At 34.3% G+C, this 24,742-nt stretch overlaps 1 long non-coding RNA gene across 3 annotated transcripts in view; it reads left to right on the plus strand.

The window, feature by feature from the left end:
• The first annotated feature begins 786 nt into the window (after positions 1 to 786).
• LOC137851748 (uncharacterized) overlaps positions 787 to 24,742 on the plus strand; it is a 48,575-nt gene continuing 24,619 nt past the window's right edge. For 2 of the 3 annotated variants that reach the window (XR_011093427.1, XR_011093425.1), the window contains exons 1-2: positions 20,700 to 21,433; positions 21,558 to 21,736. This is a non-coding gene — a long non-coding RNA (uncharacterized lncRNA). Of the gene's footprint in view, positions 879 to 19,406; positions 19,492 to 20,699; positions 21,434 to 21,557; positions 21,737 to 24,742 lie in introns of those variants that run through there. The other variant, XR_011093426.1, reaches the window with a different exon arrangement.

The raw sequence follows: 24,742 nt of genomic DNA on the forward strand, positions 1-24,742 counted from the left end.
CTCATAATGTAAAATCCACTTTTACTAAATAATTTATCCATTCTGGTTCGTTTTATGTTCCTTACCATGAAAATGTGCTTATGTTAAGCACTTATCTGAGAAAAAAAGAAAAAAAAAAAAAAACAAAAAACAAACAAACAAAAAAAAAACTTAAGAACTAGTGTAATAACATTGATATAAGATCCTGCACTGAATGACTGATAGATGATTCAGATATTCCAGAATGTTCATAGGGAAGATCTATGGAAGTGGCCATCTATGAAGTTTCTTTTCTTGATTCTTAGCATGATTTGCTAAAAAGTGCTTTATATATTTGTTTAAGTTTTGCAGCAGCATTTCTGTGGGCAAAGAATAGAATTACTTTATTAGCAATAAGTCCTACTTAAGACAAAGGTAAACTTAAGACAAGTATTTTCACTCTTTCCATCCCCTGGCAACTAACTTGAGCCAACAACTAATTCCCTTGACTTATTATGAACGTGGTTATTTTTGCTCTTTCAAGTAATCACAAACTGGTAATATGTTCCTTTCAAAAGCTCATCTCTAGTTTATGTGGTTGCATTGCAGATTGTGCACAAATCATTTGCTGTATCAATAATACTCTTCCTACTTTAAGGGACACTTCAGCTGTAGTAACTGAAAACCAGCTCCTTGCAAGCATAGATCAGTCCTAGGTTATCCAGTGGGCAACACCTGCAATATGTCATCTAGACCAGGTGGTCTTCAGCTGCAGGAATCACAAGATATGCCAAGAGGTCAAAGGAAGGGTAGGCATATAGGGTATCAGTCTGTCTCATCCTCCTGCCCTCTGTTTGACCACCCTACCCTCGAAGTAAATGTCATCAAGGTGCTGATTACACCAACAGGAGCAGATGGAGGTAAAAGTAGCGGCTTAAGCCCAGTGTTCTGGGATGAGATGTGACTAGAGCTTTCTTTTACTAATTTCATGCTTTGTGTGCTGGTGAGAGTTTGGCTGAACTTTATTCTCCTCACACAACCTGAAGCATAAATTCCAGGGATGGCTATTGAATTGAACTTTTGAGAGTATTTTGCCTTGTTTCTTAACTATGTCTATTTATTTATATATTTATTTCCAAAGTATGTGTGTGTATGTGAAAGTGGGGAAAGTTTTCTCTCATCCTTCTACTCAGGATTTTACTAAGTTATCCAGATCAATAACTAAGTAGCTAAATTTTACTGAACCTTTCTGATCTTGTTTGTGAGATCAGACTGCTGTCTTGAATACATATATCATATATATGTAATTTGGAGAAAAGAGTGAATTTAAGGGAAACTTGTATAATGATTTTGAAAAAAAAGTCTTGTGTTAAATATTTAAGTAACAATGAGAAACTGATTCAAATGTACACATTCAAACTATACACATTTTTATTTTAAATTTAGTTAAATAAATTACAAAGTTGGCTTTAGTATTTACCACTGAACTTCTGGGATGTTGAAGGAAATCTGATTGTTAAAAATAACATTGTTACTGTTTAAACAGGCTTAGAGCATATATATGGACAACACAAAATAATAAACTACATTTTTTTATTGAAACTGGCTTGCTATATGTGTTTGTTCTACAACATATTTGTTGTAAAATCTCCACTCAATGAAGTTAGTGAAGTGCAGTCCAAATGAGACTCCAGTTTGACTCAAAATTGATCCTGAAGTCTAAACTCGGTTTTCAGGATGTGTACCAACTAAATGCTCCTGTGAGTGATATGCTCATCATATTTAATGAGATTATTAAGCCCTATGTCAAATAGAGAACGGCTGAAATTTAAATGGAATCACAAAGGTAACTGTGATTTACAGTTCTATAACTTTTCATAAGAAATTATGATTTTAGATATTCTTTATTCTTACTGGCTGGATTTATTTGGAATCAAGGGGATGCATGATATTGAACTTTCATAACCATATGAAAAAAGGGTCTTTTCAGCTCTTGCTGAGCACTTGAGCATTTGAACTACTGTAAAGAAAAAAAAGAATTGTGCTAGTAACCATTCAGTTTGTTGTTCTGGGCCAAACATTATTGTGATGGTAATAAAAGTTAATTTGATATTAGTGTATGAAAATCTTTTTTATGAATTGTGAATCATGTCTGGAAGAATTTTTCTCATAATATTCCCTCAGTTACTGGAGAAATTCCAAAAGGGAAGATATATAATACTAGGTGGAAAAAATGTTTAATTCTTTTCTACTGAAAAAATGACAGACTGGCATCCTGTTAGCTGGCATCCATTGTCTCTCCATAATTCACTCTTAATTCAAATCAACAGTCTGCGATCTGGTGGATTAGGCATCACAGTGTCAAACATGTAATTTGGGAGAGAAAAATGCAACATAAAGCATTCTGGAAAGGTTGCTAACAATGTAGTGCTCAAACTATTGAGAAGTGTTTAAAACTGTAATAAAGTTGGTTTCTGTTTATTATCAATGATATTGTAGAGAGTAGGCTTTACAAACACTATTATCACTTTGTGGGGTAACCTCCTTGAAAATTTGTGCCTCTTGGTGTTGTAGGTCAGGCCTTTCAGAATCAAGCTCATATATTCAATACTGTGACAGACTTGTGAATGATAAATATTCTAGAATGCTTTTTTTTTTTTTTAATTTTTATTTTTTTTATTTTTATTTTTTTTCTTCTACTGCCATTTTAAAGAAGAAGATCACAGTGCTCTTCTGGTTACTTGTCACTCGCTTTCACTGTTGTCAAGCAAGTTTCAAATAAGTAAGCAAATACAGATTTTCTTAATTGCAGAGTTACAATGTTTGACACATTCAGGTGAAGCTTCTGTGTTGAGAAAACAATTCAGAAATCAGTATGCTTTGAAGCCAACCTTCTAGTATCATTTGATTTGGAAGGACAGAATAAAGTCAGAAAGAATTAAGGCATGAAGGACGCTATTATAAAAAAAAAAAAGGAAATGGAATGGAAAGACTAAATCTAATACACATGCTGTGAAATCCTGCCTGCTGGAAGAAGAGCTTCAGATCAGGAGTGGTTAGTTCCAACAGTGTCATTACCAAGCTTTCGTTCTGATCTGCATGTTGGTAGGTAGCAGTCAACTTCAAAATACATCCTGCAGCTTCTATGCATAGCCTGTTCCAGCATTTCATTAGCATTTCAGTATAAAAGGTAGAATTTTCTCCTAATGTCTAACCAAATATCCCAAGGCAGAATAGACATTGCCCTTTTCTGTGTCAACTTAGACTTATGTAAGACCACTGTAACACTTCCTCTCTGAGTCATTTTGCTCAGAAGACATTTAACATGAGCAAAGTGCCTCTGCAACCAGGACATACATAGCTTAAATTGCAGTGATTATTTAATGGCTAAAATCATAGAACAGGTAGTTAGAGATAATGAGCTATTACCCTAGTCACTAATATTAAAGATGAGTCTTTGCTGTCCAAACAATCATCAATCTAATAGTAAGGGTCAGCTTCCACTACTACTTGGAATGGGCTCATCCTGAGTGCTGTAGAGATGCCGCTTTATAACAACCTTTTTTCTTTCTTTCTTTCTTTTCTTTTTTTTTTTTTTCCTTAGGATTTTAATACTTCCTAATGTCAGTTAAATGTTTCTGTTAAATCCTTGTACTGCTAACTATTGCTGTCTCAAATCAGTCTTTCTGCAGTCTTACCTTTCTTATCTTGATATCTCTGATCTTTTTCACAGCTCTTTATCACAATTTAGCAGTTCCTCAAAAGGCTGAGCCAAAGTTACCTAAGCCTAACCTGTATCAAAACTGGGCCTCATCTCACATGCTGCTGGACCTCTAGAATGAGAATTGCACTACTGATTCCTGAAACACTGTTTAAGAATAAAAAATAAATAAATTGCTCCCCCAGGAGAAATGTGTCAAATGTCTTTTAGTATGGCATATTATATTTATATTTTAGTATGGTATATTATATACCTGACTTTTAGTATGGGGTCTTAGGCATCCCTACATTGGTTCTACTCAGAATATGACACCATAAGATAACACCAGAGTTCCTGCAGGCTTGCACCCATAAACTAAGTTTCTCTCTCCTGCCACCCATCCATTCTCAACCTCTTAATTCCACTGGCTTCACTTAAGAGGTTAGGGAATGAGCAGTATAATTTAATGCAGCCAGAAGCATCAGTAACATATGAAGCCAGGACAGTCTCAGATAAGAAAGCAGATGATCTCACTTGCTTTAGGTCATACTCTGATCTTCCCTCCAGGCCCTCCTCTCCCACTCATATGTTCTGCCAAGTAGAGGGGTTAATGAGGGCTATGCAATGGCAGAGGATCTTTACTGACTGTAAAAATGCATTTGGATTTTAAAACCATAAAGGAAAATATTCTACCTGTCCTAGAGAGTCACTTTTTCCTTGATAGCACAGCACAGTTCTGCATGAATTCTGCCTATTTGTCTCTCTTCGCACAGAACTAGGGAGCAGAGTAAATGAGCCACAGAAACTCATCCAGCTTGGGGAATTTAAAAAATTCTTTTTGAGATGAAGATTTCAGTACCCACAGTTTCGTGTGTATTAAAAAGCTTTACTAACAAATGAGTGTTGAAGCATGACCTGCATGTCCCTTTTAGGTCATCAGAGCCAGAATGCTCTCAAACCATTTAGCTTTCAGGTTATGCATCAGTCAAATGAATATTTACACTGAAGTCATTTCAGATGAGAAGGTTAAAGGTTGACATTTGCAGTTATGCCTTCTATGTCCCAGCTTTATACTCCAACCAGTATCTTAAAGTTATTTTTTCACCATAAGCAACTGAATAAGTTTCTAAAGGCTTGGAAATACTTGTCCTTAATGTGTCTTTTCTCTTCCATTCCTCCTCCACCTCCCCCCCCATCATTTTTGAATGTTCTTTCAAACTTATTTTGAAGGTTTTCTGTAAACAAATATGATATTATATCTTATTTTCCCCTATTTTAGGGTGATGTATCTACTTTCAACTAAAAGATGCATATTCATTTCAGCTGGTTTTCATATAACTACAGAAATCCTGTTCAAAATCTTTTTTTTTTTTTCTTTTTGTTTATTTTTTTTTTGTGCAATAGTTAACAAAGCCACCTAATAAAACAAAAGGTATTTCTTTTCTCTAATCCCCTTTATCAATTCTGTGTTCACATAAAGATCCTTCAGACTGCATGGGACCAGCGTAGTGGTAAATGACAAAAGGAATTTTATTGCTGACATTTAGTGGTGCATGTTAAACAGACTATTACAGAAGCTATAATATTCTCTGTTACATTACTGTAAATTTGTTGCCAACACTTTTAGTGAGCCTTTTTTTTCCCTCTTTTTGTTTACTTTTTATTATTATTATTTTTAGTTCAGTCAAGATAAATTATTCATTCTTTATTGAAGGACTAAAAATCATTTAAAGAATTAACAAACTGAGATAATTTTATTCTTCCCCTTCCAATCAAAAAAAAAAAAAAAAGTATCTAATTTACTTTTTAAATTAGGGGAAGTATTTTTTTTTAGTGCTGATGTATGGGTAATTCCATAATCTCAGAGTTGTGCATAATTTCACATATAATATATACATTTCAGGAAATTTATAACTGTCTTCAAATAAAACACTAACAAAGATACATTTATTCATTAGAATAAATATTAAGAACTGGTTAAAAAAAAAAAAAGTAGCAGAAATATAGTAGACTATGATTTTTGGCAAGAAATAGAAAACACTTCAACATAATGAAACCTACTTAGCAGGTTTTATATATATCACTTGTCACTTGAGATACAGCCAAGGCTGGAAGAGCCTTCCAGCTCTGTCCCATTTGTACTTTAAATTCAAGTTAAAGAAAGATCCAAAGCACTGTCCATAACCCTGTATCTACTCACTGAAGTGTGCATGTGTGCATTTGCTTCTGTGTGTGCATATAAAATGGTGCATAGACACTTTGACTTGACTGGCTTTTCCAGAAAGAGAAATTTTTTGAATAATGGGTAGTGTATTTACTGGGGATGTTGTGTATTCATCTGTTGTTGCTATAGATTTCTGGACTTTCTTACATTTTTTTTTTTTTTTTCAGTTAAAATAGGAAAGCCAGGAAGCCAGTTTGCTGCTTAAGATTGTAAGGGGAGATAAGATCTACTTATTCAAGCTATGACTTAGAAATATAGGTCATACTGGTGATGGCCGTTCTGCCGGTGTTTTTCATCAGGCAGCCTTCCAAGAGAGTATTTTCAATGTGAAACTGTTTATTTCAAAATCAGGAACTCACTTGTGAGTTTAAATGTTTAAAAAAAAAAAAAAAAAAAGTTTAAAATAAAGTTTTAAATGGATGACTCCCGGTATCATTTAATTTTGCTTGTTCAAACCGTGTTGGAAGTTATTTTTTTCTTCCTTTCCATTTTCTTTTCTTTCCATTTTCTTTCCATTTTCTTTCCATTTTCTTTCCATTTCCCTTGCCTTGCCTTGCCTTGCCTTGCCTTGCCTTCCCTTCCCTTCCATTCCCTTTTTTTCTCCTACCTCTATCTGCTTCCTCTTCTCTTTCTTCCCTGATCCTCTTCCTTATCTCCCCCATTATAGCAGCAAAATCTTCTAAATATATGGTGAGCTCTGTTCAGACATAATGAGCAGTTTCTCTATACCAGAAAATTAATATTATGAGTGATGGTATTACCTCTACTTGCTCAGTGTAGCTGTTTGTGAAGAAATTGGCTTGGGTGTTGGACAGTGCCTTCATACTCATATGTCAGCTAACAACCATTAGCAGATCTGTACAAGAAGGTTTGCCCTTTGAGTATGCATACAAACAATCATCTTCTATTACCTTTACAGAAACAAAGCAATTTCCAGACTTCCAAGAAAGTTCAAAAACCATGGTTTTTATGTTTCTTAGCTACTTTCAGTCAAACCTTGTGTATCCTTTGTTGCTTTCTGTCAAATATTTTTATGCCTTAGAACTGCAATACAACTTTATTGTGACCCTCCTCCACAATGGACTATGCAAAATAAATTAGAAATTTGAGTTGGATGCTACTAATTTTACTAATTCAGCCAACCTTACGTCATTCCAAAACAAAACAATATGATTTTGGTCAGAACTCCTAAAACTTCATGTCTTAAGTGCACAGAAAAATACATAAAAATAAGTAACTGATAAAACAACAAACAAACAACAACAACAAATAACACCACAAATGGCTGACTATGTTTTCTGCAGTGCAATGTGAACACTGATAAATGTGGTATACCTTTGCCGTTGATTAACACTCTTTTGTGAAGATCAGTGGCCCCAAATGACTTTCTGTAGTGAAGCAAGATTAATTCTCAGCAGAGAGTGTAAGGTCAGATATAGTAAACATGGTGATGATAAGGTAAGGAAAGAATAGAATTATCTTTATCATCACTGTAGTCAGCCCATCTATATGCGTTTTAAACAGATTTAAAGGTATAATAACCAAATGGATGACTAATAATTTTAACTTGGTGACATTTTCATATTCTGAGACAGTTACAGTCCCTGTTTTAGTTCACTTGGTTTTGCTTTCTGCTGCATCTGCATCTCATATTCATTAAGCCAGATTAACATTGGCTTTTAGTTTGTTCAGGGATGGGTGAGAATTTTAAGAAACTCTGTTTCAAAGTAGAGTTGGAAGAATTGTTTTGATCTCAGATGTGCAAACCATTGTATGGAACTCTATTTTGAAATACACTTTGCTGAGGCAGCAAAGAATTGCTCATTTGGCAATGATTTATACAATGCTCAACTGTTACAATTACTTACCATCCTACTCCTGGAAAGCACTTTATGGGAAAAGTGTAAAAGGTGTAAAATGGATGTTAGAAACTTGTCCTTTATTATTCAAAAATGTCTGTGTTTTGTCTAGAATTTTAGAGGTACACCATGAGGCAATTATCATGTCATTTATCATTGAGGAAGGTTTTTTCCCTGTCCTATTTAGAGGTGTTACTTCTTTTTTTCCCATAACCCCACAGGAACAAAAAATAAAATAAAATAAAATAAAATAAAAAGCAGGAGTAGGGAGCCTAATACTAGCCATTATTCTTACACAACTTAATGTGACTTTGATCCCCAGAACCAGCACCATTTGAGAGTTACACAGCTTGTATTTAGTGGGTTTAATACTGCTTCCTGATGTACTTATAAAAGGCCACACATTTTATTATTTATTTTATGATTTTATTTTATTTTATTTTATTTTGAACCTTTTAAATCTAGATAAGGTCTGTAAGACAGGGATTGAAGTATCAATTGGTGTAAAATTGTACCACTCTAAGCTTGTGAGGAAGAAACAATATATCAGGGAAATTCAAGTTCAAGGAAACTAAATCTTCAATAGCAGGTTTGCCTCAGTAGTCACCTCTGAAGAAATCCTCAGTGGTATGATGTTTATCTATGGACTCCACAGGGACAATCTCTTAAAAAAGATAATTTGTACATCCACTCTCAGCACTGTGGCTCTCAGACCACTAGCAGTGCAATGTGACTGTGTTCAGAGGGCATTCTTGATTGTCAAGCGTATTTTACAGAAAATGGTCACTAAGGTGATATGGGAATGTAAATTTATTTCTAAAATGCTCTGAAATATAAAAGTATTTCCTTAGAAATATATATATATAATATATATTATTTTTCCCAGAGGTGTTGCTTAATGTACAGCACACAAGAAATCAAGCACTGCTGTAGGAAATACAATAGCATTTTTTGCAAAGCTACAGAAGCAGAATTAAGTCCTCTGATTTACTAAATGCCCAAATCTTACAGCAAAATAATTCAGGCCCAGAAAACATCATTTGCACTACATTCCAGGCAAATCTTACACGAAAATGTGGCATTTGTGAAGAATTAGCAGTGACACAACATTTTGCTGTTCATAAAATCTTACAGACTAAATTACCATATCAGAAACTAGTAATTTTAATATATCAACTTTTGTGATAAATAACAAAGTACTCTTCAAAAGACTAGCAGCAAAACTATTTGAGCATTACTTATATAAACAATGGGACTAACCCAAAACCCACTCAGGTCAATTGATGCTTTTAGGTTGACTTTAGTGTATTTTTGGTCAGGCCTGTACAGTCACGTATTTAAATAATTTTTGCACAGAAAATAATTTTAACACATAATAAACTTTACTGTACCTTGGACCACTGATTTTCATATTGCAATTTTGCATTTTTGTGTATAAAACTGCTAACTTTCTTTTTGGCTTTTCGTAAGTTAATTAAAATATCTTCAAAGAATTGCCTACTAGAAATAAGAGTGATATGCACCATTAGCATGGCCCCTGTGCAAGGATGACATGCAAATTTGTGCAGTGTTCTGTATTTTGGACCCCTCAGTACAAGAGGGACTTTGAGGTGCTTGAGTGAGTCCAGAGAAGGGCAACAAAGCTGGAGAGGGTTCTGGAGAAAAAGTCTTATGAGGAGCATCTGAAGGATCTGGAGTTGTTCAACCTGGAGAAAAGAAGGCTCAGGGGCGACCTTATCACTCTCTACAGGTACCTTAAAGGAGGCTGTAGCGAGATGGGAATAAGTCTATTCTCTCATGTGCCCGGTGATAACATGAGGGGGAATGGGCTAAAGTTGTGCCAGGGGAGGTTTAGGTTGGATATTAGGAAGAACTCCTTTACCGAAAGAGATTGTTAGTCATTGGAATGGGCTGGCCAGGAAAGTGGTTGATTCACCATCCCTGGAGGTTTTTAAAAGACTTTTAGATGAAGAGCTTAATGATATGGTTTAGTGGAGGACTTATTAGTGTTAGGTCAGAGGTTGCACTAAGTGATCTTGGAGGTCTCTTCCAACCTAGATGATTCTGTGATCCTGTGACAGTAATAGATGGTTTTGGTACACTTGCCTATCTTGTATTGTGAGATCAATACAGACCACAAGCCTGTGTGTAGATCGTAAGTGCAGTTTCCTTGCCAGAAAATGCAATAAATAAAACCTCAGTGCCAGCTCTCTTCTCCTTGCCTTTCTGCCTGTGAGTGACCTTGCATCATGCCCTCTCTTTCTACTCTGTACCCTGCATGTGTTGGTTGTGCTTCAGATTTGCCCTGATTTTAGCCAGACATTTTTTTTTTTCCAGTTCCTGAGCTCTTTGTGTGTTGGCTTTATTTTGAATACATATTTAGTACAGTAGAAGACCTCTTCTAACAAGGTTCTTCCACACCGTTGGTGCATAATGAAAAATACAAGTGTAAGAAATGAGGAGCTGTTGGTTTTGAGGGATGCAGTTTCCATCTGGGACCGAACAACTTTCTTGGATGGTGTACAATTCCAAAGTTCCAGAGTTAGCTCTACCTTCTTTTGACCACAGAATAACACACTTTTTTACATCATGACTAAGGTACTCTGGTATGTGGCTGTATAATGTCAATCTGACAAATTAATAATAATTAAAAAAAAAAAAAAATGTCATTTATCTTGAAACTGATCAGATAAATATAGATGACATTTGTACCTATACCTAACATGCAGGTAATGTAGAAAATATGTGTGGAAGTTAGAAGATATACGAATTGGTTCCTCAAAGAAACTTTAATCAGGCATATCTAACCCAGCAGAGGACAACATAATAGAAATCTCAGCCAAAAACCTGCTTGCCTAAAGAAAACTGTTGATAACTTTGTTGTTTTGAATTGATAACTCTGTTAGAGTGTGGCATGGATTTCTTAGATAAAGGTCACATAGTTTCTTGACTTGAAAGCATTTGTCTAAATGCATTGCAGTCATTGTTGGCTTTGTTCAAAATGAAAAGGACTTCATGATTTCTGTTTAAGACAGTATGCCGTGCAGCTCAATAGAGGTTGTTAATACTTTTAAGAAACAATACTGCTGTCAGTAAAAATTAGATTAACAGGGATAGATAATTGATGGGTAATATAATTCAAAGACTCAACCTCTGTCAATAAGGAAGAAAAGTAAACATGAATCTATTTATTTTTAAAGAGTGTATTTTTTTTTTAGACAAGAATAATATTTTTCAGACAAAACAGACAAAAACAATATAATACTAAGAATACATATGAACTGTAGTTTTCAAGCTTATAGTTGAGCAGATATATGAGAGGTATGGTGGGAAAAAAATAGAAACTTTTGCATAGATTATAATGTATTTTGGAGATTTGTGAAATGATGTTGAAATTCTAGGTCATGGTCATAAAACAAACTGGGGTACTATTTGACCTCAGTACTGAGGTCAAACTTAGGTTACTGGTCCTCAGTAACCTAAGTTTAAGAATTTAAGAATAGATAGGAAAGAAAGGGAAAAGTTCCTCGTCTTTATCTAATTTTACAATTAATTGCACTTGGGTTATCAAATATATAGGGCTTTAGAAGGAGATTATATTAATTATTATTTTATTTTATAGTAAAATGTTTTATACTCTACTTTATTCCTGAGGTAAATATGTTAGTACTGGTCTGCTTTAGAGTTTTTCCTAATAGAAATCACCAAACATTTCAAAATCAGCTGATGAACCTGAATAAGCAAACTCCTGAATTTATAAACACAATTTCTGGAAAAGAAGTTCTCAGTAGTCCCAACATTAATGACAGGTATAGGAAAAACAAAACAAAACAAAAAAATGAATAATACTGTTGGAGAAAAAAACATTTCTTCTCCATACTTTGATCTTCGCAATGAATTGATAACTCTGTGACATTCTTTTCTATCTACTCAAAAGCTCAGAAACTTATCTCCTCTCCTCAGGCAATCTGAGCCCATAGTTCCTGCTTTCCAGGGGAAGAGTCCTAAACCCATATGACAAGGTATTAACGATAAGATATTCATTCAAATTCTGGCTCTTTTGCGTGAATTGATAATGCACCACCATATTTGTTATAGTTTGAAATAGTTTGAAATATTAGTAATAGTAATAGTTTGAAATATTTTCAAACTATTGGCTTAATTCTAAGGTTATGATCTCTCCTCTCAACTGATTGAAAGTACTTTAGGTAATATAATTTAGGTCTATGTGAAGAGACTGAGGGAGAATCTGTTTCGAATACCCAAAGTCTGATAAGATATGGTTGTGCAAATATTACCTACTGACCTGGCAAGAAAGTAGATTTGAAATATTGTTAATAAATCATTTCATCATTTCAACTAGAAAACAAACAACAACAAACTAGAAAAATGAAATGAAATTTGATTTTAATTAATATTATTTTCACTATTTGTGATGCAGAAGCTAGACCATATATATACATAATGTACATAACTTTGAAAAAGATTAGCTCATCTCTAGCTCTGTTCTTATAGCTCTGCTTGTATATCTTTCTGTCTCCATTCTAGTCTCTCTCTTCTGCTGCCAGAAGCTTTCTCTTGTTAATGTATATAGTTGTTAAATGCATGTTAGCTTTCATTCTTTCTTAAGGGTGAATTATAATGCTTGCCAGAGGAATCAGATGTCTAAGAATAGGCATTGACTCCTTCAGTCTTCCTGAGAACTAGCTAAAAAAATTCTCACTGAGCTCAGAATCTGGTGCACAATACTTTTATTCATGACACATATTCTTTCTTAACAATTTTTTTTTTTTTTTTTTTACTCTCTGAGTGGAAGCATTAATGTATGTAATGTAGAGAAACATATGGAGATGATACTAGATGATACTAATAAAATAGGATTGGATAGATACTTTTTTCACTGTAACACCTCTGCACTGTAAAAAAAACCAAACAACTCCTGAATTTCATTATAACAAACATTTAAATCATTGTAGGAAACAGATAACCTATTCTATTACATGTTGTTGTGAAATAAATACTAAAAATTCTACAGGTGAAGTAGCATTCTAATAGGAAGTGGAAACTCTCAGTCATTTCAGGTGATGACCACCAATACATAAACCTTAGGAGGTAGTCAGAAATAAGACATATTATCCTTCACCATTTAGAGGGAGGAAAAAGAAAAAAAAAGCTTTTCAGCACTATGGTTTTGATTATGTCTAGAAAACATTAAATAAAATAAAGACTTGTCATCTATCAGCATGCACAGAATTCAATATGCCAAACACAAGATAAACTGAGTTTGACATTAGAAAAAATTGAGTGTGACAGCTGCAACAGTTACTTCTTGTACAAGGATGTGTGTGCTGGCAGAGACTTTACATCAGGTTCTGGTTGGGAGCTGGCATTTTCAAAGGTCATGAAGCTCCTTAGCACCATTCAATTACTGCACAAAGGGTACCACTGACAGTTTTAACACTGTGGTTAAATTAGATGAGCACTAGCTGAGACAATCAAGCTTTTGACAAGAATGGTTGGATAAAATCCAGATAAAACCAAAAATTTCAAATATAATATCTATGTTACCCCGTCACCTCTCCCCCATCATTATTTTTGAAAAACAAGGAAAATGCCAGAGAACCACTTTGTAGCCTATGAAGTCATCATGATTTGTGTGCCCACTCTGAGATTATCAATTTTTACCATCACTTTGCACAAATATAGGTATTGAATGAAGTAAAAGGCTTTCTTATTATTATTATTTTATCTGCTTTGGATTTTCTTAAGGAATGTGGAGTTTGGTGATATGCAAGAAATAGCATTATATAGGAAAACCAACAATGGGTCAGGAATTCTTGAAGGCCCTTCCAAGTGGTAGGAGGTTGGGGCTGGTTGCTTAAAAGTCACATTATTGAAAGTACATAAAGAAATAAGAATTTTGTTAATAAGGAGTTTCAGACAGTTTCTTTGTTTCCAAAGGATGTTTTTCTAAAAAAAAAAAAAAAAAAAAAAAAAAGAGAGAGAGAGAAAGAAAGCTATATGTAGGGACAAAAAAAAAATAAAATAAAATCCGGTATTACCAGGTTTCAAAGATTTTGTGTGTGTGTGTGTGTGTGTGTGTGTGTGCGCGTATTACCATAAACCATGCCACTAGCTCAGCTCAATATGCATAGCTTTTAGTACATCTACTCTCAGCACATCCCCCGAGAGTCAGTTAGCCACGAAGGTATTGATAATACTTTAGAAAGTAAATATAACCTTGAAATCTCTAAAGAGACTTGGCTGGTCTAAGCAATATAAAACTTGAAAAGGTACATAGTATTAAATGTTCCCATCTGCTACAAATAAGTATGAACCAGGTCTCAGTTGTAATAAACTGACAGATGCTTTGGGTTTTGGTGATATTTTTTTTCTCCATCATTTGAATATATATTTTATTTATTTATTTATTTTAAAAGCATATTCAGTGTTAAAAAAAAAAAAAAAATGCTTGAAATTTACTCCTTCAGCCTTGGTCCCAGGATACAAAGAATTATTGCAATGTGTCCTAGCTACAAGCCCTTGCCACATATTGTGCTTGAGAAACAAAAGGTATTAGAGTGCCTCATAGTTGGAGTGCCTCCTCCACTGGGGTAATATCTTTTTAGGAATGCTTTTTTTTTCTTAAAATTCCAGAGAAAATTTTTTTAAGTACTACTTAACTTATTACCACCGTTAACAGCAATTTTTCTCCCTGAGTTCAATTAAGTAATTTGAAGAAAAGAACCACAAAACAATCAAATAAATGAATAAATAAATCCTTGCCATCATATTTTTATTTTTATTTTATTTTATTGTCTCCCCAGTCAGCAGTCAGTAAAGGGGAAAAAAATCCAGAAATGACTGACATCAAACATAACTCAGTGTTCAATCAGTGGTATACCATACATATTGTGTTAACATAGATTGTAATTACTTTCTCACCAAATGCTATGCCAGATCTTTTCACTGCATAAATGTATGCGTATGATATGCCATCATTCTATCAATGACAATTTAACAGTCATCTCTTTTAGAGAGATGAAAAGTGAAGATATTTAACTCATTTCTTTGAATTTGCGCATTCGGTATTGAACAGTTATGTTTGATAGAGAACATGATTTTTTTTTATTAAAAAATTGTACAGAATTAACATCTAAATTGGCAGTGAGTAGAAAAGATAGAACAAGAATAAAAAAGTAGCTCTGAGCCCTGAGCACCACAAATAGTACTGGAACATTCAATTTCTTTCACTAGGAACACAGAAGGAAGAAGAGCAAGGCAGACATGATGGTGTGTTTTTTTTTTTTTTCATTTCTCTACCCATCTTTTTATTGAAAAAAAAAAATCAAATAATAATATTTAATATATAATATTATACACTTATTATAATATTATTATAATATTATATATTTAATATATAATATTAAATATTATTATTATTATTATTATTATTATTAATAACAATAATTTGTCTCAACTCAGTACTCAATTTTTGGTGCAGACTGTTGCATACCCGTTTTGTCTGAAATCCCTTCTCAGATGAGTATGCTATTTCATTGTATGTTCTTACTGTGAAATAATGGTCAGAAACATGTGCAAATAAAATAAGATTCTAATGCTTGTTTGTTTGAGCTTAGAGCTGACACAGCATCAGTGTGTACTACTGCACATGAAATATGTTGTGTTCACAGTCACGTAGATTGAACTGTGTAAGAAATGTGACTGCAGCATGCAAAAGCAGTAAAGGAGTGAAAATGAGCAGAAGAAATAAAGACAGAATGCTGAGCATAACATGGCAAACCTATTGTTTGATGTGCTGTTAGCTGGTAAAGAACACAACTAGCCATTGTGGAGACAAAGAGCAGTAGCAATCTTCATGTAAAACTATCTCTCTTTGACAGTTTCTGAACCACACTCAGTTCTGATCCGTCTAACTAGGACTACAGGATGGATATAGTTTTCTGTGAGAGTGAGCTCATAGGTGAAGAATTCTGGGCAGGAAGAGGATGTTTCTACCTTAAAGAAAGTATATATGCATGTATGTGTGTGTATATATTTTTTTTTTACTAGCCTTATACAGAAAATAGGTTTTATTTAAGATGAGGAGAGCACATTTTATTTCAACAAATTTCAGTAGAAGGAAAGGCAAGGGAAATGAAGACTTTATTAGGACTTCATCAGCTTTAGATCAGTTACTGGATTTCACCTACTAGTTTAGTAGCTTGGAAACTCACTCAGGTTGTGGAAGACATCTTCCATATCCACCCTCTTGACTTAAATTAGAATGCTTTTGAGTAGTATGGAGTTGGGATACTTTCCATATATTTTGTTGATTTTTTCTATTAGGAATACTTCGCTACCTCTTCAAAGCAGGACATGTTCAGATGTCCAGTTAGGTAAATTGATTATTGATTAGGCTATAGAGTTTGATCTTTGGCAAAAATATTCATGTATTCCATGAAAAGTGGAATTGCATCTAATAAAAAGGAGTGGTAGTGTCCCATACACCAAAACTAAATCTATAATTATGATACTACTTTGGGAAGGGACAATTTGGATTCAGATCTTAGACATCTCTGATAATTTGAACTAGAATCATAAAATCATAAAACCATTTAGGTTGGAAAAGACCTCTAAGATCATCTAGTCCAACCTTTATCGTAGGACTGCCAAGTCCACCACATGTCACTAAGCAATATATAGCTGCTTAATATTCACTATTGCTTATTTTGGAAGGTAGTATATTTCTTTGAAAGAATTTGCATTTCTCTTTCCTACAGCGTAATCTGTTCCTAAGACTAGTTCTGCTTGTTCATTATGTTCTTCCTTTTCATATAGAATTAAAAAAAAATAATCAAGTAGGAAACCTTGGGAAATCCTAGAAAGAAAAATATATATTCTCCAATTAGGCATTGCAAAAGTTGGTCTTAGCTTATTCAGGTCTTTGAGGCTCCCTAGTTCCAGACAATGAAATGCTTGAAGAACTTCCTCATTTTCTTCACTTCCCTGGCATTAATTGCCCTGAATGGTAAGGATACTGGCAAAAACACCCCTTCTCCTTCTTGTGGGCTCTTTCTGTAAGCCCACAGCATTTTTGAGGATTTGACTCATAAACGTTTATGCAATATAAGGATTGCTAAATATGTAAGTTTTTAACCAGTGCTTGTTGCATTGAAAATAGGCCACAAGAAATGGAGGAAGAAAATCTCATCAACAGCGAGCCAGCAAAAGAGCAACAGATAAACAGATATTAGTCAAAGAAGAAAACACACTCCAGCTATGAACAACAGTACAAGCATAAATGGGAAAAAAGTCTATGCAATTATGAATGAATATCTTAAAGAGCTGAACAACAGTACAAGCATAAATGGGAAAAAAGTCTATGCAATTATGAATGAATATCTTAAAGAGCTAGAAAGCAGAAAGACTGTTTAAATGCAAAACAATAAAATAAAATAAAATGTTACTTAGTACTCATTGAATAAAGCTGAAAAAAAAATCCCAGAGAAATATAAAACTTACAACACACAACTATTAGTTTTTTTTCTTTAAATCATGAAATAAACTTGTGATTCAGCTAAAAAGTTGGCCCACAGTACTAAACCATCTATGTCCTGAATGGTTTAATGTTACACTAAGATCGAAGACACCTTTATCTTTTTAACTCTGTCTTGTCTTGATGTTCAGCTATTAACTCAGTCTTTATTGAGTTTTATAATTTTTTGTTTTGTTTTGTTTTTTACTTATTTTTATTTTTTTGGTCTAAGGAAGCTTTTAAGATTTCTAAACTTATGGTAATTCATACAATAATCATTTATATGCAAATGATTACTATGTGTAAAAACATAGGAAGAATTATGAAGCCTGAGTAATTTTTCTTTCTGTACTTCATATCAGTAAAAGCCAATGGAAAAAATTTAAATTGTAGAACCAAGAAGTGTAACATTCAGTATTAATGTTCAGCTATATCTAGAGCAAAAATATGACTTTGAACATCTGTCTTTCTTTTGATGCAGTCTGGTATGAGAGGGACAACAATTTGCCCAGCCTACCTCACTTTTTAAGTCAAAGTGAGGAAGATTAGTCTTTGCTGAAGGAGAAGAAGGCATTCTTGATCCTTGATATTATTTCATTGTATTACTGCTTTATTTGATTGTATTATTCAATAAAATAGGCATTCAATATTCCTGTCAGGCATCTTCTGACACACTCCACTGACTACAAAATTTACTCTCAAAAGGGTCCCTTAGCTGTTTACTTGGGGGAGGAGGGGGAAAGGGGAGGAGGAAGAGAGAGAGGGTATTGTCTTGTGACACCAAATGACACCAAAACAGGAATGAAAAGGAAGATCAAAACCAGGAAAAAGCTTTCAGGTATTATTAACATTTATTTTGACTAGAGTATATAAATATACTCTATATAATGGAGAGTTTTCTTCTGAGATTTTGATTGCATAAACTTCCATGATTATTTTTCTTCATCCACATACTTTTTATGCTTTAGTCTACCTCTTTTTCCTCCACTCAAGTTTGTTGTCTGTATTGTAGATTAACTTTGGTTTTAAGTCCTTTATGAACCCTTACAGCAGACCAGGTAAAAAATCATTAGTTGAGTAATAAATAAGCTAGTATAGTAATCTCTGTAAATCTTTAGTATTTGAAGACAATCTTGGGTGTTCAAAAACAAGGCTACATATATATTTAAATTCCTATGATTTCCTCTAAGATTTATCAGGGTGAATGATAAATGTTTGAGCTACTTTCAGTAGACGTAGTGAAAGAAAACAGCCTAGATTCATGTTACCTTCAGTAAGAGAGTAAGCATTCTTGTTATATCTAGATTATTTTTTCTTCATTAATTTAATGTTGGTGAAAAGCTCTTGATTAACAATTCCAAAAACTGAAGTTCTGGTTGCTCCAACAGAGTTATTTGAATAATTAAAATGATGTCATTAATACCATTGCAACATTAGCCATGTGTTGTGGTTTAACCCGGCTGGCAGCTAAACACCACACAGCCGTTCGCTCACCCTCCCCCCTCCCTCTCTGGGATGGGGGAGAGAAACAGGAAAGTGAAGCCTGTGAGTTGAGATAAAGACAGTTTAATAAGACAGGAAAATAATAATAACAATAATAATAATAATACAATGATGATAATAGTACCACTACTAATAATGTGTACAAACAAGTGATGCACAGCGCAATTGCTCACCACCTGCTGACCGATGCCCAGCCTAACCCCAAGCAGTCCAGCCCCCCTCCACCGGCTAGCCACCCCTATATATTGTTTAGCATGACGTCAGATGGTATGGAATACCCCTTTGGCTAATTTGGGTCACCTGTCCTGGGTCTGTCCCCTCCCAGCTCTTGCTGCACCCCCAGCCTGCCCGTTGGCAGGACAGAGCAAAAGGCTGAGATGTCCTTGGCTTAGTATAAGCACTGCTCTGCAACAACTAAAACATCGGGGGGTTATCAGCACTCTTCTCATCCTAAGCCAAAACATAGCATTCTACCAGCTACTAGGAAGAAAATTAACTCTGTTCTAACTGAAACCAGGGCACCATGTAAACTTAGCATTTAAAGTGTTCAGTTGCTTTAGGTGTTGTATAATAAGAAACAAACAGTAAATTCATATGATCAGGATATATCCCTTCTACTTGCAGATGAAGAACTGTTGAACAGACAGAATGAACCTGCTTCCTTGATTTCAAATCCAGGGACTGAACCTGTATCTTTATTTCAATTTCAGTAAGTATTGATTGGATCTACAAAATCTTCCAGGTATCCTGAGGAATTATTATTTAGGCAGCTGAGCCCATATTGTTCTTATACTTCCATGGCTAGTTTAACTTGTGGAGGTGTTGCTTACTACATTGATGCGTAGCACAGGTCCTGCAACCTTCAGATAATCTTCATAGAATCAGTGGTAAGAATCAATCATAACTGTAAATGTTCAACAGTCAAAAAAATAAATAAATAAAATCCGAAGACTCAAAGACTGAGTAATCAAGATTTTAAGATTTTTCAAGAGAATGTTCAGAGCTTCTAGAAGGACAGATCAAATCACATCAATCACATCAATGCACTCTTATCAGATTCATGACTGCATGGCAATGAAACTAATGATTTTGTGGTTAAGGTACAGGTGATGTTTTCAAAGACGAAGTAAGGAAGCTAGATATGTGCTCTCCCTGACTTACCTGCTTTAGAATGGAGTACGTAAGTCTTACAGACCTTTTGAGAAGACATAGCCCACAACTTATTTTTTTCAGCATCACACTTTTTGTCTTTTTATAGTAATATTTTGTTACATAATCTCAAAATACAAATTATTATTATTTTTATTTATTTTTTTAAGAATTGGGGCAAAGAAAATGTTTCTCAATGGTGTGTGAAAAAAGAGGGTAAATCTTGCTACTAATGTGGCATAAATTAAAACTTTAGACTTTCAGTTTGTTCAAAAAATGAATTGGATTAATACACTAAGAAAAATAGAACAGGTTGTCAAAAGAGCAATGCAGTCCAATTTTGTATTAAGCAAAAGTAATCAGAAGTTTAAGCAAAAATAAACATGGCCATGAGTTGTTTCTACTCAGCGTGCTTACACCTTAAACATCCAATGAAACTGTTTTCATGTGATAAGTGTTTTAGAGCAAAAACACAGCAGGTGCTTTCCATTGAAGTCTGAAGCTGACTTTTAAACTTCTTCCCAGAGGAATAACAGATCGTGGCTTTGCTCTCTGTAGGTTCACAGGATATAAGAAACAAAGCACAAGAAATTTATCTCATTTTCAGGCCTCCTGAATGAGGGCTTACCTTGGATGCACTAAATTTTCATGTACTGTTTGTGCAAGTTTTTTGGGGGCGTAAATGTTGCCTAAGAGCTTGCAGCTGTGGCTTTTGTTGCTGATGTAAAGGGTGAAACAATAACCTGTAGATAAAGGGCTCTTCTTCTTCTATCCATGGGTCAGGATAGGTCCTCAGTAAAATGCTTTCTTTCCTCACCTGTCTTTCAGACTTCTTTATTCTGTTAGTTTGTGCCTTTCTAGAACAAAGTGTATCAAATTCAAAATGGAGATATCTTTATGGACCATGTTATGCTGAATGTTACCTAAGATGAGTTATGCTAGACAAAAAGATATATCAGGTTCACAGTCATTTCAACTGTAGTTATTACTGATACCATTCTCAAAATTAAAAAGCATTCAATGTTTAAGACTTAAAACTTTAGCATGTGGAAGCATTCATATAAAACAGATTAGAAAATACTAAAGTTTTCATTCAAACCTTTTCTCTCAGAAAAAAATTGGATTTTCTAATTATTTTTTTTTGGTAGGAAGCATTTGTTTTGTTCAAGAGCACTATATTCATTCTTTCTCTCATTGATTTACAGAAGAGATAAACAGAGTGATACATTTTTTCTGAGTTTGTGTCTTAACATAGAGGGATTACTTGTGCAAGTTTTAAAAGTTGCGAGTCTCCAAATTAAATGTAAAAATCTAAATTTTATTTAGTAGTCTGTGAAGAGACAGTTTAATGTTCATAGTGTAATGGACAGAACACTAAAATTATCCTAGGTAACATAGGAAGATTAATTACTTGCAGCTTTTTAGTGCTGTTCTTATTCTTGAAAACTAAGGGTTGCAACAGCCATGTTGTGGGTCTCCTAATGGAAGATCTGTTGCTGATTGTATGTGGTATTGCAATCTAAATTAAAATAAAAGTCTAGGATTATGAGCTCTGATAAACAAAAGGCAGACTCCCTTAACTGATACAATCTTTTTTTTTTTTCTTTTCCCCTCGCTGTCTATTAGCAAGGTTTTAGGGTCCTATGATACAGCGCAGTTCATGTGGTTTTTGTTGGTGTTGATGATTTCTGTCTGCATATATAACTGACTGCTTTTGGTCTGGTCTCAATGTCTCTTAAAAACTGCAAGCTTCCTAGTCTTCACTGTATGTTCTGTTTATATAATGAAGACTTAAAGAAAAGCAGGTAGGCGTGTGAGAGAAACTGAATGTGTGGTAAAGTACATGTTTGTCCTTTGACTTAAGTAATATGTTTATGCACTCTTTTCTGTAAAAGTTGTGGAGACTTGGCAATAAAACACCTCTTCAGAAAGCTTTTGTTGTAAAACTAAGGATTGTATGTGTGAGGTTTCACTTGCCTGGCATTCTGTGGGCTTTGCTTAAAGATTCCACCTACTTCTTTGTCTTGCTATGTGGTAAGGCAGATAACTAGTTTGCTAGATATCTGGGAGGGCACTTACCAATGCCTATAAAGACGTGAATTCTCTCCTGTTCTGTTGTGGTGGTATGACAAAATCATACAGATTTTCTCTTTGCTCTAGTTCCCAAGATGTACAATGGGAATAATATCACTGTTTGGCTTCACAATGGTGCTGTGAAGCACCTATTAAAATCTGTGAGCTATTTAGATTTTATAGCGTCATGTGTTCAGAAATCTATGGAAAACTGAGACAAACAAATTTCTCTCCTTTCAATGGTATGTCCTTATCCTTTCTTTCCTTTCTTGAATTTATTTATTTATTTTTTTTTGGGTGGGGGGCAAAAATAATTAATTGGGAAGTATGATTATTCTCTTTTTCTGAAAAAGTTAGCAATAATCGCAGACAGAATTTTGAGTGTGTATAGGCAGATAGATAAAGAGGATCATCAAAGATTAACCCCAGGCTGTATGAACCTAAAATAAGGCCATCCCATATGAACTGTTGGACTTATACAGAGATATGTTAATGACGTGACATTACTTGCCAGTAAAAACCATTAACCTCATGACAGCACCATAAGCCCTTTTATATTAAGAAAAGCAATTTTAAACTCGAGCAATTCCTGAAGGAACTTACTGTACAAATCACTCCAAACATACTTCATTAGTCTCTTCTATTCAACGTAGTTTATGTTATATCAAAGATGTTCTTGGCAGTAAAGATGTGGTGTAACATATATGCCTTAATAATATAGCAAGAGAAGTGTAGTATAACATGCTTTACAAGATATTTCTCTTATGGAGATGCCTAGTCCATTTTATGTGATAAAGAATCAAGTAACACAGAACAAATAGCTGCCTTGTCTTAGATAAAGTATATGTTCATACATTGCTATGCAGTTACAAGAAATTATGTTTTCATGACCACTAAATAAAAAATAAAACATCTTGCTTTACATTTGAAAGAGTAAGGAAAAAGAAATGCAGAAGAGCTCAAGGACACTGGTGCAGCGAAAGATGAAAGGTAGAGAAGAGAATTGGCAAGTATGATTTTGTTTCTATTGCATTTACCAAACCTAACCCAGCAACATGATGAGATGAAAAAGGTGTTTCTAGAAATTCTAGTGAAATTATTTAGTAAACGTTTGACCTTCTATTTGGTTGGGGTTGGGGGGGGGGGGGGGGGGAAGTTTGTTATAAAGAGAGCCCTCAAAAGCAGGAATGTGGAGATGAAACAAGACATTGATCCTGCCTCACTTTTTCCTAAGGTGTACCAGTTCTGTGAAAACTTTTGTAAAGGTGTGATCCAGGCCATATCCCAAGTCCGTATCATCACTTCAATGAACATTGAAGATCACACAGGAATTTTGGTCAAGGAATCTTTGTTTTACTCTGTAAGCCTGGAAGAAATTTTGCTGATAATTCAGCTGTCTGGAAAACTGCTCTTTTTTCCTGTTGGCATTGAGATTGACATGTAGGTTCTTGTATTCATTCATGTGACCTGAGTTTAAATTCATCATGCTCATGATGTACCATGCTTGTGCTTCACCACAATGGTGTGAAGTAGCTGAAGACTTTGAATTAATAAAATTATGTCTGCAGCATTTTGGGGAAGACTTCTTTTCCAATGTGACAGAAATTCACAGTTACAATTGAGTTAAAAATACATATTATACATAAATATATAATACTTTACGATTAAGATTGTGTATTTCAAACAGTGGGGAGAGATCTCATTTCACTGAATCTTTTGATTCGGTGCAATTACTTGAGATGTTATGAGCAATTGAGAACTTTCCAGTGTATATTAAAAAGTGCATTAGAGTGAGAGACATTTTTAAAAGATATTATTTCTGAATTTTGAGACAGAATGAGCGCCTGGTTTCCCCAGAGGGGACATTTCTTCACTGTCATCTCACCCAGTTTCATCTGCCTTATCTTCTATTACCTTCTTCTTGCACTGAGTTGATTCATCTCACTCTATAGAGAATATGTGGTTCACGAGTATCACAGGCAGCTTCCAGCATTCCCTGCACTTTCTCTGTAGTTGGAATGTCCCACTGCTTGCATGTCTTCCCCAGAGCAAAGGCAATGAGAGGCAAGACAAGCATAGGTCTCTTAGGTGTGGTTTTGTGAGGATTTTTTTGTTGGTGGTGCCAGATGTTTTTTTGGTGGTGTGAGTAAAACTGCATCAGTATATTAATGTAATACAAAAAATGATGTATTGTATATATCTATATGTTATATTCAATCATGAAACTTGAATGACATCATAAGGAAAGTGAAAATTTCTTTTGAGTCAGATATTATGAAGCTTCATTTTATTCTTGCATCTGATTTCTGAACTGATTTCTGTACTCTGAAGCAGTGTACTACTCTGTGTTGATTCTTGTTAATGTTATTGGCACATAAATCTATCCATTAGCTTTTTAGTATCCTGAGCTCTTTACAGTAAAATGGTATTCTAGACAATATAGAAGTAAATATTAAAGTAGACGTCATCATATCTATACTATGCAATTCCATAGAGCATATTTTGAGTAATTCAGTAAATGTAAATTAATATGGAATGGCTCTTTTCCTTTAGATGTTAGGAAACTGAGTTGATGCATATGACCTATACAGTAGAACCGTGTTCAGGATCCGATTACATGAGAAATTATTTCATTCTTCTGTCTTATCAAGGTACCAGTAGTCAGCAAAAAATGGTAGCTATATTTCAAAATGTCAAATTAATTTGTGGAAGGGGCAATTTGACTGTGTTACAGGCTA

The sequence above is a fragment of the Anas acuta genome, chromosome 2 (assembly GCF_963932015.1).
Source record: "Anas acuta chromosome 2, bAnaAcu1.1, whole genome shotgun sequence".
Lineage (NCBI taxonomy): Eukaryota > Metazoa > Chordata > Aves > Anseriformes > Anatidae > Anas > Anas acuta.